The 22410-nt window shown below is 35.3% G+C and overlaps 1 protein-coding gene and 1 non-coding gene across 7 annotated transcripts in view; both read left to right on the top strand.

Moving 5' to 3' along the window:
- Window positions 1-22410, top strand: part of LOC5578523 (serine/threonine-protein kinase Genghis Khan) — a 186804-nt gene that overhangs the window by 80674 nt on the left and 83720 nt on the right. The window lies entirely within an intron of this gene.
- Window positions 4879-4950, top strand: Trnaa-agc. Its single transcript has one exon. It is a non-coding gene; the product is annotated as a tRNA-Ala (tRNA).

Genomic DNA, 22410 nt, shown 5'->3' with positions numbered 1-22410 from the left:
TGACGTAGATTTAAAAACTACAGTTTAAATTATGTCACCAGTTAAAAATGGTGTGTTTTCCTTGCAGTTACTATGCTTTAACATTCACCTTTGATTATTAATTTAATGTACTACATATTATACACTAAAGCCAGTATAAACTTGTGGTAAATTTATGACACGCAATCCATCCGAACCGGCTCCGAGACAATTGCTGATATAGTACATGATGCACATGGCATTCATATAGCCAACTTCCTTGCGTGCGTTACGTGCTTCATACTCCCATGCTAATTGTTTGAAAATACTTTATATTCCTCACTTTATATTCCATATCCGCCACCCAGCGTGAAGAGCTGCCCCAGCTATTGGTAACCGAGTTTCAATGGGATGAAATATTATTCTGAACGTCAATCTTGTGGTAACGAAGTGCAACTCCGCACTGCAAACAGCAGCAACGCTGTTAAACGACAGCGATTTTCTAGGCACAGACAAAGATATAGGTAGCTGTAGCAATCGTGTTGAAGTACAACACCGAAGCACGTATACGGGTCGCGCACGTGTTTTCTATTGTGTGATGTGTTACAGTAACTTAGATTTCTGACCCACTTCCGCTCCTTTGGCAATCTTTCTAGACTTGTATGTTGTCTTTCACTTCTTATGTGCTGCCGACTTGGTTCCCTTTCTACTTATCGTTGTTGTTGTTGTTTCAGAACGTAGTATCACTTATAAATTCGTATCGTCAACCACATGAGGGATGTAAGCTGGTGCACTGTGACTGAATACAAAACTTCGTTGGTCAAAATCTATGAACTAATCTGTCCTTTCTAGCTACAAAAAACTAGTGATAGGTACTCCGATAGAGTCACTGTGCGGGTTATACCTCGTCGTCGTCTGTGATAGCGCACCCAAGAAGTAATTGCACAAACGAACCGGTTTCAAAAGACAAAAGCCAAGAACACGCGCACATGCCAACTTATCATAAGTAGTTATCATCGTACATGTGGCTCCAAATTGCATAACCGGCATACTCGTAGCTAGCTAGCAGCACGGTCGTGTGTGTCGGAAGCGATTCTCGTCTCCCATCGTGCCGCGTATACCGTTCTTAACACATTATTGGGAGAAGATCTCGTTGAAGAAACGTATAGAGTAAGGTGGGGAAAACTTTCGATCTTAATCGCAAATTAGTTTGTATTTTTCCGCAATCACAAGTATATGGCTGTTATAAGGTATGCCTGTCATAAAAGGATCGATATTTTGGGATTCAGTCAGCGAACTTTTGTCCCAAAAATGTAGTTAAGTTCATTTTTTCTACCAGTTTCACTGAGGGGGATTGTTAGCATTCGATGTATCATGTCAGGCGTTTACCAAATTACATGCGACCACTGCAATAAAATTTACAGCAGAAGTTACTAAAGCACACAAAGACACAGAAAAAGGACATGTACACAATTTCAAATTAAAAGTTGCAGAACATATTTACAATGAACAACATTTCCTTAACACAAAAAATATCAAACTCTTACGACATATTTCTAATCCTTGGAAACTTGACGTAGCGGAAAACATAGAAATTTTCAAACAAAACAACAATAAATTACAAAACAAAGATCAAGGATATGGGTACTCTAGGCTGTTTAAACTTATATCTAACCTTCACACACACAATACATAAACACATTTATTGACCACCTGCCAAACAAGCAGGAATTTGTAATTTTGACAATCCTTTCATTTGATTAGCTACACAATTAAAAAAATGACCCCCTGCACACTTAAATTATTTTACGGATTCCTTTGAAATTTCAACAGCTGAACAGTTCGGTAAAAAAATTAACGGAGTACGGTAAATTTTCACAGTATTCGGTAAAAAATCACCGGAATCCGTTAAATTCCGACGAAGTTACGGTGTTTTATTTCACCGAGCTGTTCAGCTGTTGAGATTACGGTGAAATTCACCGTAGGAGCTTAGTGTGTACGATTACAGGTAGAATCTAGTCCTAACATACCCACACACTTTTTTCTAGTATAAATAATAGATCCATGCGATGTTCTCTTTAAGTCGAGCACTCGATACTTAAGAAGTCTGTAAGTCGCAGACGAAATAGATAAGACATATTAGAGTTTAAAGGTATTTGCTCGCCTTAGTAGTGATTTTAGTATTACTGTGTGCGTTTGAAATGCAAATATCAAATGCGGGAACACCAAACGCGGTAAGATTTTTCACAAAGATAGCTTTTCTATGCTAGGTTGGCGGTGATATGGATCACGTTTGTTAGGTCCTTAGATCAGTTTGTATTACCGCATTTGGAACGCATTTGACCAAGATTTGCACGTCAAACGCAAACAGCATTTTTTTTTTTGCAAAAAGTGAAGTGTTAAAGTTCAATTTGAAGTTTCAAAACAGGGTTAATTTAAATACAGCCAAAAATATCAGTTTTTAGCAAAACTAATTTTAATGACTTCTCGCTTGGTCAAGTATATTTCGCTAAATTTGAAAATAATATGGCAGTTTGCTAGTTTTTCCGCTAAATAAATTATGACTCGAACTTTTACCCCGCTGGTTTAGGTTAAAAATTACAATTTTCACGTCTAAAATTAACAAGTATCCAGAACTTTTCAATAGATCTCTATAAAATTTAAAGTGAAAGTCTCTTACTTGATCAACATTTGTACTACCATGACATTTGTAAGATTTGTTCTGAACTCAGCTAAAAATCTTAAATAAGAAACTTTTGCCCCACTTTACTCTAGTACCTACTCGAGAGCCTGAATAGATTGTGTGCAGACAGGCCACACTTGGAGGAAAATTAAATTTTACGGTTGATGATGCACGAATGCAGCGTGGCAGTCAGTAAGTCAGGGTAGCGATCGCTTTTTTTTTCAACACTTTTCGATTTGAATCTCTGGCCACACAGTGGTTTAAGCTTAAAAGACTAGTCTAAATATGTCCATGAGGCACGATTTTTTTTTTCTGTTTCTATTCGGGATGAACCACTGCGACCAGTTTTCTTTGATCTTTTGTGGTATACCCGTGTCCTTTGTTTAGTGCATGTCGTTCTACTCCATTACTATTGAGAAATAATGAAGTAGTCGTTTTTTATACAAATATCATTCTTTACCATTTTGCATAGAGCCTCTTTAGAAAAAGATACCGCTATTTATACCTTTTGGAGAAAACAGTTTATCACCATTAAACTCTCAAAAGCGCGCCCCTTAATCAGGTTCGGCCACTAAGCTGGTTGAATGATACTGATTTTGACCATGCATCGGTACTCTAGCGTATCAAATTATTGCTTCTTCTTATAAGGTTCAAAGTCGTTTTTTGAAACTGTGAACAGGTTTCATCGCATAAGACATTTAGATTCCTTGAAACGAAGAAGCTTATTTTAGAAGTTAGGAGGTCTGCTACTTCACTGATTCGGAATCGTTTCCCTCCTAGATATCGAAAGATAAACTTTTGAACTCGGAAAGTACTTGTCTCATGAGTTGAAACCAACCTCAGATGCTGATTGAGCCATTTTTCCACTTCGACCTCATCTAGGACAAATAGGTGGGTCTTAGTGGCTTGTTACTCTCGTATACTCTTCCGACCGTAACTATACAACAAGAGTACAATATGGTAGATCTTACCCCGTAACGCACCACTAAAAGGTGATCTACCAGCGTTACGGGCAATAAGGCACGATTAGAACATATTGAAATTTCGATAAACGTCGCGTTGTTATATGGACCATCAGAATTGGGTCCTAAAATGTTTAATGAATTCTCGTTTTTATTCAATAATACGAAAGAGCATGTTCTTGCAACTACTTTAGCAAGTTTTCCCGCTCAAATAACGGCTATATCATTTTTTAACTTCAATTTTAAAAATGGTTCCAAATATCAACCTTGACACTTGTGATCTTGTTTGACATTCACTTTTTCGACAAAAATGCCACAGGGCATATAGTTTTAACACTGGGGTTGTTCCTATCTGACATTTCGGAAGGGACACGGAAAACAAAATATACCCAAAATTCGAGTTTAAACCAAGGGGTGTGACAAAATCTCAAAAATCATAAAAAAATGTTTTTTGTACTTAAACCAATGAAAATCATTTAAAAATTGAGTAAACATGCGTTTCTGCCCTAAACTTAAGCGTTTGTTAATAAAATTGAGACAGGGCTTTAGGACCCTATTGGTAGCATGTTACTTTTTAGAGACTCAGAGACTATTTCAATGCAACTATTCTACAAGCTCTTCAGTAAATTCATATTTGATTATTCGAGGAAAAGCTTAAGAAATTCTAGTGAATTCTCCAGAGATTTCTAATGTATTTCCATCCATCCTTCTCCTACAAATTCTGTCACAAAACTAACATCATTTTTTAACCTCAAAATCAATGCAAACTTGCCTAATCTTGATTCTTTCTATCAAAACATGTTTTTATGTAACGGTATCGAACTTTATAAATATCATGATAATCACCTCAGCTTATTCTCTACATTGCCTTCCTCGTCTACACTATTATTGTATTATAAATTTTGCACAATGACGAAAGTATTGAATATTTATTGAAAGGTGCAAATGAATTTTCTGTTTATTTCGCCAATCATTTGTAGACTACATATTCACATAGTTTCTTATATTCTAAGATTTCCTAGTGAGTTAAAATATGTTTTCAATTTGATCCGGGGCATACTTAGATCAATAATTTCACAGTGCTCATTGCAAACAGACATCATTTAAATTGACACTTATATTGAGCTGTTCGGTAATCCAATCCGCATGGTTGTTAAATTAATTGTGTGTGTAGGAACATGAGATGGATGGATATTGGTTATGAAAGGGGTCCGCGTGGTCTGTAGGGATTTGAATTCTAAACTTGTAACCAACTCAGTTATTGGGTCACCAAGTGGCTCGGTAGCTTAGTTGGTAAAGCGCTCGTCTAGCATACAAGAGTCCTGGGTTCGAATCCCAGCCGAGCACGTGGATTTTTTTCATAATTTCACCCATAATTTGTCCATCTTTACCACACATAATGAGTTAATTAATTTAGACATCATTTGCTTTAGAGGACTAAATTTAGCGTAGTTTGTAAGATAACGATCTAAAGTAAACAAATTTCTGTGACGCAATTGTCGATTAGGAGCATAAAAGTTTAATTTGGATAATATCTCAGTTGAGTCAATACGTTGTGAAACGATATCGTTAACAAATGCCACCATGGCATATTCCCGTCACTGTTTTAATGTCTGAATGTTTGTCAACATGCATCGTGCTTTATACGACGGAAGAGGAAATACAGTCCATCCTAATTTGCGGAGTGCGTATAGTAAAAACTGCTTTTGAATCGATTATATTCGTTCTTCATGTGATTTCAAATATGGGAACCAGACAACACTACAATACTCTAATATGGATCTCACATAAGCAACGTAAAGGGTTTTGATCGTATAAGGGTGTTTGATTTGACCAAAAATACATTTGTTAATAATTGATTCGTACAGTTTTGGAATGCATGGAGTGCTTCGGAAAGCCCAAACAAGACGCTTCGTTTTCGGGACGCCGGGGTTTATTTTTCGTTTCGCGCGTTTTGCTGGGCAGTGCTTCGGAAAGCCCAAGCAAGACGCTTCGTTTTCGGGACGTCGAGAAATTTTGTTGTTCGCGCTGTGTGAGTGCGAAAAGATATTCATGCTTATGATAACACATTTTTTAATGAAAGCGTTACTTTTATGTAATATTCAAACTAACATTGTATGGTTCGTCACTACAAGTGTCGGCATTATTCCTATTTCATATAAATATATACATATATTTTTCTCATTTCGCCATTAAGGTGAAGATAAATCGAAGCCAAACCTCAAATTTTCAAGAGCGCGGATCTGGAGAACCAAACATCTGTTTAAACTGAAAACTTAATCGATTGGTCACTCGCTGGTGGTGACCAATCGATTAAGTGTTCAGCTCAAACAGGTGTTCGGTTCTCCAGATCCGTGCTCTTGAAAATTTGAGGCTTGGCTTCGATTCATCTTCACCTTAATTAAAACTTCATTTGAATGGTTCGACATTATAGATGTTGACGTATTTTTTCAAAATCTTCTACCAAAAACTTCTTGATACAAAAATATAAAACTAGCTTTAAGTAAAAGTCGTATTTTTCCTCCTTATCCATGGATCGCATCACCGACCAAAGGTGACTCCCAGATCTTTCCCTCCCTCACTAATAAACACCCTTCCCGTGGTGATTGTGGAGATGCAGAGGTATTCTCGGTCTCTAGAAGCAACAATCATTACACTCTAACATTCCTTCCCCATCCCAACTGACTGTAAGGATTTGGCCAGCGCCGTTATTGATCAATAATATTAGATCTGCTCAAATTGCAATTTCGAGAGTAAGCGGAAACTCCCATCCCTTGTTCATTTGGATCGTAGTGCAATTCTTACCAGTTCCGATCAATCACGGAGTAGCAACCATTGACATGTGCAATCAGTCTATGCTATGCTATGCTATTCAAACTGTTTTGGAATGCATGAAATGATGGCAATCCCACGATAGTTCCTAATATCAGATTTTTTGCCTGATTTGTAAATAGGTACCAAGAAAGACTTTTTCCATTCCTTTGGAAATTCACCAGATTCAAGTGACATATTGAAGAGCCAGAATAGTGGAGTTGTAAGTCCTACCGCTAATTTTTTTATAAATACTGATGGGATTCTATCTGGTTCAGATCCTTTTGTAGCATCTAGATCATTCAGACCTGTCGTTATGTCTTGAACATGAATTTGGTTTACTCCAACATCCTTTGAAATCTCTGGAAGGTATGAAAAATATCCAAAATCACGATCATTATCAGAGAAATTCGTGTAAGTTTTTTGAAAAAAGTTGCAAAAAGGTTACAAATATCTTCTGAGTTATTTCCTTCTTTGTCGTCTAATGTCATTTTTGATGGGAAATTGTTTGAATTAATCTTTGATTTTACATAGTTAAAGAAATTCTTTGGACATGTCTTGACTTCATTTTCGGTTTTTATGTTATAATCTGTAAGTGCATTAGAAATAGTTAAATTTAGTTGATTTCTTTGGGAATAGTTTAAGGGACTCCTCCAGAAATTCCTCCAGCCTTTTTTCAAAGGATTCTCCTGACCTTCATGTCAGAGGATGGTCTACTGAGAGTACATCTACCCCACCTCCAGTATTTTCCACAGTAATCCGTCTGAAAATTATCCCAGTGACTATCCCATCATTTCCTCCAGATAAGTTTTCATTAATTATTATATAGATTTCTTCAGTTGTTACTTTAGGAGATCTTTCAAAGAGTGATATGGGAGTTCTTTGAAGACCATTCACAAAAGATTATACCTGAGTTTTTATAAAGAAATTTGTTTCAAGAAACTCTGCAATATTTTTTCCAGGAAACCCTACAAGAATTCTTATGCACAATGCCTTAATTATTCAGCCAAATCTTGTCCAATTTCTCATGTTATTCATACAGTTCTTCGTCTTCCAAACATTTTTCGCATAATTTTTCAATTAACATCTTCATAATCAGGCATTGCAGAATTCGTTCTCAACTCAATCGATTTCGAATCACGATCAAAGCAAGCGAAAAAAAAAATCACATCTGTATAGAACCATGATCGGCAGTGTTTCGCAAGTTATAACAAGCTTGATATATATCAGCAGCAATGGAGAGCCCAAAGAGGGAGGAAGCTGATAAAACCCATTTTTCTTGCTTATTTACACTATTACTCGCCTCGATATCATCAGAGATGTAGCAGTAGACGATAAACAGGCTCTTATGATGTGTTGCGAATCATGATGGTTACAGAGAGCGATAAGTGAGATACTCTTAATTTTCTCAAAATTGAATCCCTGTCCATAATGGATTCTCCAAAGTTCATTTAGGGTTTGGCACCAGTATGGCCCATAAAAATGCGAAAATCGTCTATCACGTTTTATGGTAGTTGTATGTGTACAATTAAAACGAATCACGAATTATATTAATTAGTAGATTAGTTTGATTTCTAGACTAGACTCTGTTTTTCGTTTTTGAGCATGATTTTTATCTATAACTTTCCCCTTACGAGAAAGGATTTGGAAGGATACTATATAAATTCATCATTAAGGTATTAGAGACGTACCACCCTAGGGCTGAAATTCTTTCTAATAAATAAAAATAATTATGATAACCCATCCCTAAATTGACCTGCATTCGGACGCAGCCGGCGCCGTTATTGTCTATTATAATAATGAGAACACCAGTACTTACACATTGAGGATGCTACTGATCCCGAGTAGCATCTGTTGGTTCCCTGTGTAAGTACAGCTGTTCTTGCAATAACGGAGTAGCATCTGTGGGCGGTCAATCATGCTTATGCTCATGCTCAATAAATAAAAATAATTATGATAAATACAGTGATTTTTCGATTATATCACTGCTAAGCTTGATCGCGCTTCATTTTGTCATGCTCGATTAAGGCATGGTTTTCTTTTCGATTATATCAAATCGAATTCCAGGCCGGGAAAACACGGGAAATACCCGGGAAATTGGAGAACACACCGGGAAAGTAAGTGAATAAAGGTGACAATACGCAGGATTGTCAGCATTTTTTCACCTCAGAGAGATCTTTGGCAATTTATTCTTACAATGCCAATACAAATAACTTGTAAGATGTTTCGTAGATCTCTGGCGGCAACATACTAAATTGACTCAAAGGACATCCTATCAAACTTCATCAAGACCCTAGAAAAAGAATCAGAAGGGTGTTTAAGAATTCCTGGCAAGGTTTTTGGTGAGATGACTGATAAATTTTCATTAAGATTCATGGTTAATTTTTACGTTACCGAACTCCGACATGGCCTATGGTGCCTTCCTTAGCCGAGTGGTTACATTCCGCGGCTACAAAGCAAAGTCATGCTGAAGGTGTCTGGGTTCAGATCCCGGTCGGTCCAGGATCTTTTCGTTATGGAAATTTACTCGACTTCCCTGGGCATAGAGTATCATCGTACTTGCCACACAATATACCAATGCGAAAATGGCAACTTTGGCAAAGAAAGCTCTCAGTTAAACTGTGGAAGTGCTCATAAGAACTGCTGAGAAGCAGGCTCTGTCCCATTGAGGACGTAATGCCAAGAAGTAGAAGAAGAACCTCTGACATGGTATTTTCAAATAGCTGCCATTTCGTCAATTTCCATTCCATTTTTTTGAAACCACCTTCAGTTGACTTTAAAAAGGTACTAGTTATTTATCATAAATGACTATGCTGCATTTGGAACCAAATCCTTTCCACTAACAAAAACTCCTTCGCGTGAGAACCATGAAGATGCAGAGGTATACTCGGTCCTAAATAACAATGGATGTCACATTAGGGCAGTTCAAAATTTGAAAGTGTTTGAAAATCCAATCCACCATATCTTCTTTACCATAAAAATAGTGTTCTGTGAAATTTTCAGCTTTCTAGGTGGTGATTTAAAGGTGGCCCAAAGATAATGTAGGCTTCTATGGAAATTACTATGGAGAAATTTTGAGAAATGTTTCAAACACGTTAGTACTGGAATGTAGGTACAAATATATTATCCCATAGTAAAAACTTGTTCTTCAAGACGTAATAAAGAAATTTGCTTAAATGAGCAATTGAGGCCGGCGGATAGGAGAAGAGATATTTATGAGTTTGTTTGCTATTATTTAGCTTCATATGGGATTATAGACTTGCAAACATTTTGATAAATCACAAACAAAATTACTTCAAAAGGGATTTATTTCTTCAATAAGATCCTTCATTAGGGTTTGAAGAATGAGTTTTCGATATGAGCTGATAAGTTTGTACTTATATTACAGTACTAAGAAGTTTGGATTTTTTTTTTTAATTTCTCTATAGTAATTTCCATATAAACGTATATTGTCTTTGGGCCACCTTTAAATCACCACCGAAAAAGCTGAAAATTTCACAAAACACTATTTTTATGGCAAGGATGGTAAAAAATATATAGGAGACTGGATTTTAAGTAAATTCAAGGATTCATTTGCATATTTCATATCGCTTGAAGATTTAAGCATCTCGCTATGATAGTTTCAGAACATTTTGTATTATGAAACTAGTGCATAGCTTTGAGCTTCCGTATTTACTTACTTGTTAGACGCATCAGTAATCAGCTAGCTATTAATTACATTAGTTATAATAATCGTGCTTCGACAACTCCCCTTTCTTCGAGACCACTGTGCACCATCATCGATGCACTTCGGTGCTGTTGAGTTTCCTGTTCTTCCTGTGCTACCGAAGTCGGCACGTAGCTATGCTTAAAACGTTTCTCCATCAGATGCGGTTTCCGATCGTGTGGTGATGCACATTAGTCTAGCTAGCAAGTAGGTATATTAGCATGCATGGCGCTGGCTGTATGCACTTTTAGCTGGATCCGCAGCCGCGCCGCTCCATATTGGCCTCGTTTCTTTATCCGGACTAGGCTGCTACTTCCGAGACCTAGAGGATAGAGCTTTTTTCACGGTTATTACATCGACGACGACGATATACTCTTGTCAGTGCTAATTACTTAATTATGACGCATTCGGTTGGAGGGAATGCTGGTTGAATGAGTTTGCTAATGGTCTTTTTCCATCGAACTTGTGTAAGTAATCTACGTTATGTGCAATCGGACACTCCTTTGATGAGTATAATGATGTATTACATGTAAGTATGCACTACACTTGGTATGTTTCTACAAAGTGAGTGGGTATAGTGCATATAAAGATATTTTTTATGAAGCATAAAATAGTAGTATAAAACGTTTCAAAGTAAACATGTATTCATCATTCTGCTGCCAATTAAGACATATCATATTTTTCAGCTTAGTGTTCTTCAAGCACTTGGTTACCTAATAACAAGAGAGTTATTTTTAAATATGATTTTTTAATGTTTTCAATTAATTTTCCGTATCCAAAAGCAACGTTCTTGTTCTATCGAGCTCAAAACAGTTTTTTTTTTTCATAAAACCTATGCATATTTTTTTAGCCGAGTGGTTATAGTCTGTGGCTACAAAGCAAAACCCTGCTGAAGGTGTCGGTCGAGAATGACAAAATCCCTTTGTTCATTCACAAATTCCATAACGCCAATAATGGCCATTTTCGATACCCACCCACCCCCTCGTAACGGTTTTTGTATGAATATTTTACAAATCTATTACGAACCGTAACATCACGAGGACACCCACACACCCTGTCCAGCGTTATGAAATTTGTGAATGGGCCCTTTTCTCTTTCCTTTTGCACGGATGTTATTTCCTTGATCGCCAGTTCCCAGAATGTAATGTTTCCGATTTCCTGCTTCTTATGCGCCTTTCTGAACTGCATTTCTTTTTGTTTTTGTTTTTTAATAAACGCGTTTTAGGAAATGGTGACATTCGGAGGAAAATTGCATAGTGCTCTTAGGGATGTACATTACAGGGGGCCATCCATCCGGGAAATCAGGGAATTCCAAATGACCGGGTAAAATACGGGAAATACCGGGAAACCTGCAAACACCGAAAGAATGTGAATTTCAAACAAGAGTAAACCGGTTTTTTGAACTTCAAACGCTATGAACAGAAAATTTTTCCCTTCGCATTATGGCTAACTTTTTATTAATTGAGATACTTTACTGTTTTTTTAGTATCCATCCTGGAGAGATCTTTTGCAAATTTTTCTAACAATTTTCACCGATTTCTCATCAGATGCTCTGTAGATGGCAAAATATTAAGTGGATGCAAAGGAGAGCTAATGGAACGTCATTGTGATCTTTAAAAAAATTCTACCCTTCTAGAATTTTTCAAAAGATCACAATGATGTTCCATTAGCTCTCCTTTGCATCCACACAATATCTTGCCATCTACAGAGCATCACATCAGAGAGATCCCTGGCAAGGTTCTTGGAGAGATGGTTAATAGATTTCAATAAAGATTCATAGGCAATTCTAACGAGATATTTGAAGTAATTCTTATAGGAAACGAGGCGATAATTAACAGTTACAGAATATTAAATGAAATGAAATTTGTGTATTGCTGATGACAATTTCTTGTCAGATCCCTAATGAAGTCATAACGAGAATCCGAGGTCCTTCCTCGTAAAAGATGTTCCTTGTAAAGATTTTTATTCTTTTCTTGACGCGATTCTTGGAAAAATCTTTGATGTATTTCTGGGAAGATGCATTTTTGAATTTATATCATTTGTTTGGCAACCATCATAGGGAAACAATCAAACGTTTTTGTAGAGATATTGTCAAAAATTTCTCTCCTTGGATAAACAAAAGTTTCACAATATATAGAATTCCTCTATGAACCAGCACCGGTCAAGTCTAACGCTCATTATTTTCTTCGATGGTTACAAATGTTATAAACTATATGTTTTATTAACAAACCATTTGAATTGATTACTAAAAAACAATACCCGGTCTGAAGGTAATAAAACTAGCTTTCAGTTCTTACATTATGTTTTAATAAATCACTTAGATCTGTTTTTTTTAACTTTTTTGAAATTTAAACCTACTTAACAGTACTTATTTTTTTTTCTTTTGAAACTATTTTGTGTGGAAAAAAACGAATAGTTCTGCAACTGCTATGGTAATGCTAATATTGTTTAACGTTTGACAATCCTTATGAATAAAAATCATATGGTGTTCGGAAAAATATGCATAATGGTGCAAAAATATGTTCAAAGGTCGTAACAAAATCTTGTGATAGAAAAGCCTTAACTTTAAAGCTATTTTTTTTTAAGTCAAATCAAATATCGAAACTTTCTATTGAACATCTGACAAATATCAAGCCGCGTGATCATCTGGTACAAACTTTCAGGCATTCGATTAGAAAGCTAATTTTGAATGGACACTCTGATATTAGAATTTCTAAAGTGCATTACATCGAAATTTCTGTTGCTATTAAATTCTTAAATGAATTTCCGTCAATATATCATTTTGTATGCATAATTGTTCTAGGGCTTTTTGTTGAAATTCATATACAATTACTGAGAAAATCTGGATCAGTTTGTGAAGAAATTCACGTCTGCATGTGAATTAACAATTAAAAAAAAGTGTTTCTTTTCATAGAGTTATCAAAGTTATTGCCAACATTTTTTCAATTTTTTTTAACAAATGAAATAAATTAGGACGGAATTCCTGAGACAATTGCTAGGAATTCTTGTATACCAACCTAGAGATATAATTGCTACTGCATCTACTTACTAAGAAACATGTCATGAGTTCAATGTCAAGCCATACACATGCTGCTCGAATATTTAAGAAATTTTCAAACAGTAGGCAAAATTCTTTCTCAACCTGTAACCATGTACTTAGTTTTGGTAGAATTAATGGTCAGGCCTAACCTCGCGGTCTCCCTATTCAGAGGCCCGGAGGCCCCCTCCACTGACCAGCTATCGATTCCAATAAGGTCGATATCGTCCGCAAAGACAAGGAGCATATGCGGCCGTTTCACTGAACTCCAGATCTCCTAATAGCACCTTCGAGTGCAATGTTGAACAGTGAATTCGAAAGAGCGTCTCCTTGCTTCAAACGAGATTAATACTTCATCTGTAATCTGAACACTTGATATCGATCTATCCAGCGTTGCACGTATCAGCGTTAATAGTTTTGACGGAATACCATGTTCAGTAGGGTGCGGCTTAGTTTTCGAAAGTTCTCACCAAAAATTCTTATGCTGTTTTGAATTTAAATCACATAAAAACAGTTGAGCCAAAAATATTAAGATTTAGAGGTGGTACAAGTGACTTGGAGGTGAATTCTCAAGTTATGAAATATGAAATGTAGTGAAGTCTTCATGACTTTGTTATTTTCTAACAAATTTTAAAGCTTTGTCTAAAATAAAAACTAGTCGTAGTTAGTAGTAGTTTTCTCTCATTTTTCCTTTTTTTTATTAAAAAAAACATCATCTTTGTTTGTCCATAACTTCATGAATACTCATCCAATCCCAGATCTTTTTACATGTTCTTGAAGCTTTTTTAGTTGTACTCAAACTGTGTATTCAAATATCATTATAAAAATGTTTTGACTAAGTTATTTTACAAAAGCTACCCAAAAACATAATTTCACAATTAAAAAATCTTCGTTTATATTAAACAATTCAGTCAAAACTATTTTTTAAATCAATTTGTTGTACCCACAGCTTAAAAACTATTATTTTGCTTCAAAGGAATGTAAAAAAAATAGGAATCGGTTAAGTATTCATGAAGTTATGATCAAACAAAGATGATTTTTTAGTAGAAAGAAGAAACATTTGGAGAAAACTAATATTTAAAAACAATAGGATTCCCTTTTTATGTGGTTTGAGTTCAGAGGAGCACAAGAATTTTTGGCCTCGATAACTTTCGAAAAACAAGCCGCGCCCTAATGTCCAGACATTATCTGCCACAGCTCATTTCTTTTCAGAGGATCGTATACTGCCTCAAAACAATAAACAGATGGTGGGTCTGCAAGTTACACTCCAGGAATTTCCATAAAAAATAAAATAACAAAGGAAAATACACAGGTAGCTGTTGTTATTTATTTTTCATTCACATCCTAATCAGATAACAGTATCAATAACACAAAAAATGGACTTTCCATGAATTTATTAAAACAAAAAAATACATAACTGTTATTTATTTCTAATTTACACCATAATTAAATCCCAGTCTCAATAACACAATGAGGTCTAAAAATGCAATGTAATATAATGAGCAAACCCGTCGCTAAAATGTCGAAATTAAAACATTGGCCTTTTGAAATCAACCACCCAAACTCGGGAGATTTTGAGCACCAACCAACCAGGCTTCTGCAGGAGTCGCATATCCCGACCAGCGCTGCACTTTAGTGCGGCAAATGTTCCGAATCGTTTGCCCTTGTTCCGTACGGTGAGTAACGTCCTGTATGTGTCACCGCACTAGGACAATGTGCATTAGACCTGTTCATTTTTTCAGGAACCCATTTCTCATCATATTCTGATCTTCGGGCCTTAGCCTTACACCATCAACTCTATTTTGAGCCGATGGTATTACGACTTTTGCACCCATTTAGACTCACTCCAAATTTCTTATTATCACAGTTGAATCTCGCATACAATTTCGCATTGCAAATGTGTACAAGCAAGGTCTGTCATAAGCGAAATCATGCTTGGAGGGATGTCAAAATTATCACAGAAATCTAAACACTCGTGCAAGACCCAATAATGCAACTGTATAATTCAAAAATGTTACTTCTAAACCATGGCTAGCAGTGGTTTTCATGAGGAAAATTCGATGTCAGGTTTCACCCTAGTGTCTTTGGCAAAGCGATAGATTCTTGTCTAGTCTTAGAATAGCTTTGCTTAGCTTAGACTGACTACACATATCAATGGTTGCTATTCCGTGATTGACCGAAGCCATTTTCACTGGCACAAAGAATCAACTACAGTGGCCCAATTTCATATTCGTACGGGACACTGGCGACACATCAAGTGAGTAAAAAACTATGAAATGATATATTGAGTTTGAAATGCTTTATCTATATTGATGGCTATAGGTGTCATCTATTATTTGACAGTCATAAAATGTTTTCATTTACATTTATCTTTGGGTTAATGGAAAAGTATTTAATTTGTGTCTGAAATTCACCCAATCCCATATTCGTACACCTATCAAAATTTAAACATACAACATCCCAAACTGAATTTTAATGCTCTATTTGATTGTTCAAGTACTATATTACGTTGTTTAGACGTAGTAGAGTACATTTGGACAATTTATAAGCGGACATATATGAAACATAGGTAAAATTTCTAGAAATACAATTTTTCATTTATTTTTGCTGTAAAATTCAATAATTCTAACAATAGCGTTAATTTTTGTTGTAGAATTCAATCTAAAAAATATATTCATGAGCACTAAAAGAGTTTTGGTTAAAATATATTAAGTTTACAGAATTCATAAAAAAAATTATCCTCTTTGAGTAAATGATTATGTCATGATTTCAAAACTCTTCTGAAATGTTATTATCAAACAATGTAAACCGAATTTTTGTTCTAAACAACAGTAAAAGGTTAGTTTCAAACTTGTCAGCAGAAAGAATTTTAACTAAGAACTTCGTTTTACAACAAAGTACCCTACACTATGCTGTACATACCTTCACATGATAGATGCTGTACATACCTTAACATGATTGATGTTCACTCACATTATGTTAGAATTTCAGCGTCTATGGCGCTGCCGAGGCTGGTCCCTTGTAACATTGTTTAAGTCGGCTAGGAGAAGCAGTTTGCCTAGGCTACTTCTGCTACACGTGTTGTGCTATATGCACTGGTCCCTTCCCGAAGAAATACCGTAAGGTGGTTCCGGGGAGATGAGGGTCTGAGTCCAAGGGTCATGTCGATGCACTGTTCACCACTTGAGCAATTCTAAATGAATTGCTCATGCACAGTGCATAGGCTGATTTTAGCGGGTCGTCGTTGGTGCGTCATCCCCGCATTCCCTGAGTTATCTTCTCAGGGGATCTGTTTGCAGATTTCCCCCTTGTAAAAAACAAAAAAAAAAACCCAATATTCAATTATTTTTTAATTCTTATTCTGTTTATACTATGTTTAACAAAATATGACCCTATTCTGCGGTTTATTTATTTTATAATAAAAATACAAAATATTCCGAGTGGGCGGAGAGCATTGATATACTTTTTACTAGAATATAACGTGTTGTTTTCATCATTTCAAATAACGCATGTGTTGCGGTTACGGTAATAATATTTATTCTATCAATCTCTATGATAATGTTTGGTAGTAAAATATGAAATAAAAATAATAATTGCGAAATTTTTAGATAGGAATATTGACTATGGATTATGTACATCTATTCAAGAGCCAAACTGAAAGTAATTGACTAAAATTTTTGGTTTTAGATTTTTTCTAAATGTTATATTAACCAAGATTATGAAGTATGAGATACCGATAACCACTCGTAAGTACTCTAAAACTGAGTATAAGTTTTTGACAAAAATTTAGCAAAAATCATTGGAAAAGAGGTATTTTTCTTAAATTTTCTTAAGTTTCAAATATGTTCGCTTATATTTTTTCCAAATGTACTCTAATACATCTGAACAACGTAATGAAGATATTGAGCAATCATCTAGCACATAAAAAAATAGTTTTGGATGTTGTATGTTTGATTTTTGTAAGGTGTGTTGAGTAATGTATTCAATATTAGTAGATGAATTGATCAAATTCATAGGAATTCAACAAATTCTGTACTCTCCTACTAATAGAAGAGACTTCTTGTAGTTTTTATTCATAATATATACTACACATTGTACGAATTTCTTGTTTCTTTTTATAACTTCGATTTCAAGCTTTGGAATACCTCTAACCTCCTCATTTGACAACGAGTCATACATCTTGAGTTGATCAGGCTGCAAGGTGACTGTTTGATTTGGGTTTGGGTTGTCTTGTTCTTTGACCATGCTTCTAGTTAAAACGAACATGGATTTTAAATCATCTGAATTCAACTTTATTCGTGATAAAGCATCAGCGACTATGTTTTCTTTTCCTGCCATATATTCAATTGTAAAATCGAATTCTTCAAGATCCAATCGGATTCTGGTTAGTTTAGAAGTTGGATTTTTCATTCCAAACAAATAAACTAATGGTCTGTGGTCTGTTCTAATTTTGAATTTACGTCCATATAAATATGATTTAAAGTAATTTATAGACCAGTGTATAGCAGCTAATTCTTTTTCAATTACAGCTTTGTTCTCTTCACCTTTTGTAAAAGTTCTACTAGCAAATGCTATAGGTAGATCTTTTCCATTGTGGTTTTGAGACAAAACTGCACCACATGCGAAGGATGAAGCATCAGTGGTTAAAGTAAAATCTTTCGAAAAGTCGGGAAATTGTAAAATTTGAGGTGAAAGTAGTTTTTTCTTCAAATTTTCAAATGACTCCTGGCATTCTGATGTCCATAAAAATTTTACATCTTTTCGTAATAATTTATTTAACGGTCGTGCTATTAAAGCAAAATTTTGAATGAATTTCCTATAATAGTTACAAAACGCGACGAATCTTCTAACTTCATCAGCATTTTGTGGTGCTGGATATTTTTCGATGATTGAAAATTTTGCGTCATCAGGTGTTATACCTTTATCTGAAATTTTGTGACCTAAATATGTGACTTCACTTTTGAAAAAATCACATTTTTCAGGATTTAATTTTAAATTGTACATTCTTAAACGTTCGAAAACATTTTCTAGATTTCTAAGATGATGATTTTCTGAACAGCCTATCACAACAATATCATCTACGTAAATAAATGCACATTCCGGTGATAGTCCAGCCATTGCGATAGTCATCATCCTTTGAAAACTATTAGGAGAAATATTTAGTCCAAAGGGTAATCTTGTATATTGATAATGACCATCGCTAGTGGAAAAAGCAGTATACTTTTTTGAATTATTTTCCAAAGGTATCTGGTGAAATCCAGACATTAAATCTAATGTAGTAAAATAGCGTGCTCTACCCAGTTGATCAAGAATGGTTTCAATCCTTGGCAGTGGAAATTTATCGGGTAAGATTTTTCTATTCAATTGACGAAAATCTATAACTAGACGCCATTTTTTACCAGAGTCAGATTTCTTTGGTACTAATAATATGGGTGAGTTAAAATGCGAAACAGATGGTTCAATGATACCATCATCGAGCATTTTCTTAACTTGGCTATTTATTTCAGTTTGTTGGGAATGAATCTGTTTGTAGTTAGGAATGTAAACGGAGGTATTGTCAATTAATTCTATTGATTATTCGTAAAAATTATTTGCTGTTAGCCTATCCTCTGATATATGAAATACATCATTATAGTTCATCATCAATTTGTAAAGATTTTTCTGAGTTTTGTGTGAAATATTCCCAATTTTCACTTTAGTAATTAATTCTTCAATCCTATTACTATGCTTAATGTTCGAATTTGAGACGTTCATTATTTTATAACAACTTAGTTGTTTTAAAGTAGGTTTGAAGGGTTTTACTACTACATGCTCATTTAATGTATTAATAAATTTTACGTAAGGATTTTTCTTATTTATAATGGAGTTTCCTATAAAAATTCCATGCTGAACTTCTTGTGAGCAAACAAGTAGTTCATCTTCTTCATTATCTGGAACGTCAATTCTTTTCACCATTTCACATCTTCCAGGTATAATAAATTTTCCATCTACGTTATCTTCTATGGGAATGGTAAAAACTTCGTTACTGATACTGATATTAAGCAACCATAAATCATAATCTATTGTACAACGATTATTTACAAAAAAATCTCTTCCTATTATACCATCTGTCGGTATTGGAAAGTCGTTTTCAACTATGTGAAAAATTTGATCTATCATATGTTCACTAATATTTATTGTACTTTTGGTACTACCTAGAGAGGCTATTGTACCTTCACCTATACCTACTATATTACAATTTTGGTTTGGGAAGTATGTTTTGGTGGGCTTAACACATTTCGCTTTGATCACTGATATATCAGAACCACAGTCTACAATAAATGTACACTGAGTGTCTGACAGATCAGTTTTGAGCAAGACAAAATTTGATGCTGAAACTCTTATTGAGTACGCCCGTACTGTACCTCTAAAAAAGGATTGTTTGTCACTTGTTGTTGGTTTGATTGGTTTGTTGATTGTTGTTGACTAGAATTTTCCTGTGCAACATACACACGAGAATTCGTACCTCTTCTACCTCGGTTATTTGATTGATGACTGTGGTTTCTATCAGGGAAACTGTTTGTTTGCGGTCGTGGCTGATACTGGAAACGATTTGCAGTATTTGTGTTTCGTCCCCTATAAGTTGATCTTCTACCTCGATAAGTAGAAGTTATCATCCTAGGCTGGTGATTTGAAAAGGTTGGACGTAGTTGATAACGTGGTTGGTGGCCATTGGTCCAGAAAACTTGTTTCTGTTGACTTTGATCAGCCTCCAATTCAGTTACCTTGGTGATTGCAGAAGTAAGGTTTTCAAATTGTCCGGCTTTAAGTATTAGTTGGATTTCGGAGTTCTTTACTCCATTGGTCAACGCTTTTACGGCAGCTTTAGATGCTAACCTGGTTGCGGATGCTAATGGAACGTTTTCCGTTAAATAAGTTTTTTCCAACTCCAAAGCGAGTTTTTCAATTTTGTCAGTAAAATCTACGATAGTGGAAGTCTGTCTAGTTGCGTTCAATTTTGCAACTACAGCTTCAAGAGACTGCGTAATTCTGCATCTCTGTTCCAAACTTGTAATGATTTCGTTGACAGTTGCAGGAGCAGCATTAACAGCTGATCGTGCTTTGCCTTCCAATCTTGAGAGTATCACCTGAATGGCGATAGCTCTATTATTATCGTTTACCATCGTATCAATAGCTCTCAAGGCGGCGGTCGTACCTTCAAGCTTATCTGCATTGCCATTGAATTGAGGCAAAAGCGTAGCAATAAGCTTCACAATTTCCATATTATTTGCCATGGTAACTTTTCGACTCCCTTTTTTAAGAATTTCAATTGCAAGTACTACTTGTGCTACTTGTTTGAACTTCAACAGATGAATACCTGTATCAAGCCTGGTATCAATAAAAATTTTAATCTGGCTGTAAATATCACGTACAGCTTTGGTTAAAAATCTTTGTCTTGTTTCATCAATTAATTGAAATAATTCTATAAGATTGTCATAAATTTGTCGACTTTCACTTGCTTTAGCTTGCAAAGTACTCTTTAGATATTTTCGGTTTGGACACTTTTTTAGATTTCTCAAAATATTGGAAAGTTTTTTAATTAATGGATCGATATCTTCATCCATTGAATTTTAAAACACGAAAAACCATTACACACTTTGTTCAAAGATTACCGGTTTTACACATTTACAATTTAACACCTTTAACACAATGATTTATACTACGTCAAACGCATTTTACAAATTTACAACATATTACTTAACACTATCTATTTCTACTAACCTTTGATTATAATTATCCACTCCATTACTTTGTAGGTGTAGTTTGATGCGCTCAATCCTGGATCAACAACAGCCGTATCAGCAACAGTAGCGGGTTTACAGTTAATCATTCTACCACTCAACGGCTCTACCGTGGGTTGTGCGGGGGACTCTGCTTTGTTGATGCCTTTGGTTCGCAATGATGTGACGCTATCCATAAGCGCAGTGTGGTTTAATTTGACGATATTGTTAACTTTCGCGCACTTCGCGATGACATTACGATTTTCACACTCTACCACATTCGCTATAGCGATTGCAACAGCTAATTTAAATGATTCAGTTCAATGTTCAAACGTTTTGCACTTTATTTGCGGTGCATAGTTTACTAAAACTAGGTTAAACAACATCGGCACCAAATTCCAATGTGTCAAATATTTATAAACTTTCGCGTGGTGTTGTTCCACACATGCTACGTTTGAGTAACATGTTATTGAACAAAACGCACTTCAGCGACTTCCTATGAATTTGATCAATTCATCTACTTATATTGAATACATTACTCAACAGGTGTACGAATATGGGATTGGCTCAATTTTAGACACAAATTCAATACTTTTCCATTATTCTAAAGATTTGAGCGAATAAATATGATTGTGATTGCCGAGTAATAGATGACACCTACCTTCGTAATTGATAGAGTATATCGAAGTCCGTAAATCATTTATTAGTTTTGAACCTACTTGATATGGAAATAGTGCCCCGTACGAAAATGATGTTGAGTCACTGTAGAAGATCGGCTGGGAATGGCCATCATCTTCTTCAGTGTGCATAATTCAGTGCCACTATTTATACATGGTCAATAACGGCTCATGCCACATCCTTGCAGTCAGGTGGGATTGGGGGAAGGAATGTTAGTGTGTAACCTTTGTTATTTGGAGACCGTGTTTGCCTCTGCATCTCAACAAAGGTTACTGGGAGGGATGTTTGTTAATGGGGAGGATCGTTGGGTCACAGGATTCACTTTGATAAGCGATTAGACCATGATAAATAATTATTGGTGAGATATAAACATGCTTATATGTAAATGTAATATTTTCATTTGATATAAACATCATCTATGTAGAGAAAAATTATGCCGACACTTGACGTGACGAACCTTTCAAAGTTTGTTGAATAAAGTGAACCTTTCGCAAGTCTACACTCGTAGTGTAGAACCATTCAAAGTTTTTTTTAATTACAAAAATAAAAGTAAAAGGAAAAAGGTGTTTTGTAAAAAAATATTAGACATAAATAATTTATGAATCAGAGTTTATGTCGATACTTACAGTGACGAATCTTCTTTTCTACATTTCGATATCGGACCATCGTGAAAGGGAGATATCGAGACAAAGGACATTTTTCTAATAAATACTAAATTGAAAATCACTCCGTTACTGGGAAAATAATAAACAAACGAACGTCATTTCGTGTTCGCAAAATGTTGTGGATTACTAAAATCTAGTCTAATAACCTTT

This window comes from Aedes aegypti, chromosome 3 (genome assembly GCF_002204515.2).
Source record: "Aedes aegypti strain LVP_AGWG chromosome 3, AaegL5.0 Primary Assembly, whole genome shotgun sequence".
NCBI lineage: Eukaryota > Metazoa > Arthropoda > Insecta > Diptera > Culicidae > Aedes > Aedes aegypti.
Note: the sequence above shows the minus strand (reverse complement) of the source record. Positions and strands in the feature narration are given on the sequence as shown.